Source organism: Cyprinus carpio, chromosome A24 (assembly GCF_018340385.1).
Source record: "Cyprinus carpio isolate SPL01 chromosome A24, ASM1834038v1, whole genome shotgun sequence".
Taxonomy (NCBI): Eukaryota; Metazoa; Chordata; class Actinopteri; order Cypriniformes; family Cyprinidae; genus Cyprinus; species Cyprinus carpio.
The window spans coordinates 9,564,666-9,567,316 of NC_056595.1; the positions used below are offsets into that span (position 1 = coordinate 9,564,666).

Genomic DNA, 2,651 nt, shown 5'->3' on the forward strand with positions numbered 1-2,651 from the left:
TCAAAATAACCTGTTTTCTAAATGAGCATACAGCACATTATAGAGCACAGGTCATTGAAATATTAGTTTTTTTTTTTTTTTTAATTTCCTCTTCTTTCACACATGAGTTATGTCATTATTCACCAGACTTAAGCAGACAGGTGTGAAAAATGTGTGTGTTGAAATGTTGTAGCTCTCCATCTCTCCATGTCATGGCTACCATCCAGAATTTGCATCCCACATCATCACGTCTTGTTTAGACATCCTAAAGTCTGGTGTGTTTATAAAAGCACTTGTGTGTATGTGTGTCTTACTGTATGTTAGTTGGATTACTCAGGCATTGGGCCAGTGCATTTTGTCAGTCCCTCCTTAAAAACTGGAATGACTCTATGCAAAGGTGGACTGGTATTTTGGTTACTTAGACACATGCGCAGTTGCACACACAGACAGCAAAGGGCCTTCTGTAGCTATGGACGAAGTCTGAGTGTTTCCTTTCTAATAGGGCATCACCAATCTCTGTGCCAAAGTGCTCTGGCAGTCTGTAAGCATACTGGCTGGTCTTGCATAGCCAGACATGTCTGCTACACTTTGCAGTACATTTGGCCAAAATTCACCCACTTAGATAGGAAACCATTGTTTGACCAACATCTAAAGCTATAAACCACAGATTTGATTCCAGACACACTGATAAAATAAGGCTTTGGCTTCTGTGAGTCCACACTGACTCACAGAAGCCAAAGCCAGCCAATCGGATTAGAGCTTGCCAGATCCGGAAAGTGCTTTTCAGCATGTGCAATATGCATCAGATGGTCAGTGAATAGAATTGTTCTTTTTTTTAGATATTAAACATTATGAATTGTTTAATGATTAAATGATATTTCAGGGGGGTTCTTTTTCTTTATTAAATATATTTTATGTGAAATAGTTCAGACCATCCAAATTAAAGTTTATTTAATCAGAAATCTACAAAAGATTTTTAGATATATCTGTTCAAGGAGTGTATAGAGACTTATATAACTTAATGCAACATTGTTCAGAATCATATTAGCTAAATATAATTACACTATAAATTTTCTTCTAAATGAGTATTATGCAGGTTTCAAAGCTTAGTATAATATATGTTTATATTGAAGTCATTTTTGTGTATTTGAGAAATTTAAATGTGGGACTGTCCAATTATTGTCATTAATTGTGATAACATTATCTGCACAGAATCTGTGATCTCACGGCACTCTTACAAGTATATTGCCTCAGGTGAGCTAAAACATTAACAGTAATTACAGCTTCAGTAAGTGCTTCAAAGAACCTCTCAGGAGCAGGTGTTATTCCTTGCATCCTTTTTTTTCTTGAGTGCATTTCTTCTGGATCTCTTCTTCACAGACTAAAATAAAAATGGAACTGTACTTGCACCATTTGACACTAAATTGTCAGAAATATTTATTTTTAAGAGAACGTACCTTTAATGGAGCCACTTTGGGATGGGATGCACCCTCAAACTGTCTACGAACACTTAAAACCTGTCATGGGGATCCATTGAGTTTCTTATTTTATTTAACTTGTTTTAAAAACATACTATACTGTACATACCGAAGAAAGAACCTTTAATAAAAAAATTCTTAAAAAAAAAAATCTTAAAGAGTGCACTATGGTATTATTATCTACTACCACTGTACAATGATGCTGCTACTCCCCTCTCCCCTTATTTTTAAGGAGTGTACATTTTGATAAATTGCACCATTATTGACCTCTAAAATGTGTATATTATCACTTTGATTATTTTGTATTTTAAGATGATATTGTGATTGTCATGGATACGCACCTGTAGTGGGTTGGTTCCGTGGTTATGGGAAAGTAGTGAGTAAGAGCCGATACGAGATCTGTGGGGCTTTTTTTTACTAGCGTTCAAATGTTGCCTCGACCTGTCGGTCTAAAGCACAGAACAGAAAGTACATGAGCTTTTTTTTTTTTTTTTTTTTTTGGCCATTGAAGAAAAGTTTTACTGTGTTACATGAATGCATTCTCTCACCTGGATGAGTGTGTTAGGAGATCCTTTGACTGAGTAAGATCCAGGTCGCTGAGTGATTTGAGCTTGTCTTCGAGCCCTCACCTGAGATCAATTAGAGAAATAGATGTTGGCAAATTTGCAGATCAGACTTCACCTTTGATTTTAAAAGAAATTCATACTTTAATTCAGCAATTTGAATTGATCAAAAATTGACAGAGACTCACCAGAGAAGATAAGGGCTCATCTTTAACCTATGAAAGGACATGAAAGAGGAGTATATATATATATATATATATATATATATATATATATATAGAGAGAGAGAGAGAGAGAGAGAGAGAGAGAGAGAGAATTTTAACAGCAACTTATTGATTCAGATTCATTTCAAATTAGAGCTAAAGTGTAGATCTGGCCTCCACAGTTGATTTTGTAAAAAACAAAAAACAAAAAAAAAAACAATCCACAATGACCTTTGGAGTCAGGCAATTGGTTTATTTAATTTCCTTTCTCTGGAGTCTGTAAATACCAAATAAATAAAGCTCTGATAATAGCCCACTATAAAACATTGCCTCTAAGAGCACTTGCACCATTATATGTGCTTTGTAATTAATATATGTCTTCTTGACTGAGCCACCATTTGCTTTTATTAAATTATTTATTTGTTTGT

At 34.7% G+C, this 2,651-nt stretch overlaps 1 long non-coding RNA gene across 1 annotated transcript in view; it reads right to left on the bottom strand.

The window, feature by feature from the left end:
* Positions 1-2,300, bottom strand: part of LOC122135328 — a 9,443-nt gene extending 7,143 nt beyond the window's left edge. The window contains exons 1-3 of the long non-coding RNA XR_006153444.1: positions 2,209-2,300; positions 2,006-2,086; positions 1,799-1,906 (exon numbers count right to left, since the gene is read on the bottom strand). This is a non-coding gene — a long non-coding RNA (uncharacterized LOC122135328). The remainder of the gene's footprint in view (positions 1-1,798; positions 1,907-2,005; positions 2,087-2,208) is intronic.
* Positions 2,301-2,651: the final 351 nt, after the last annotated feature.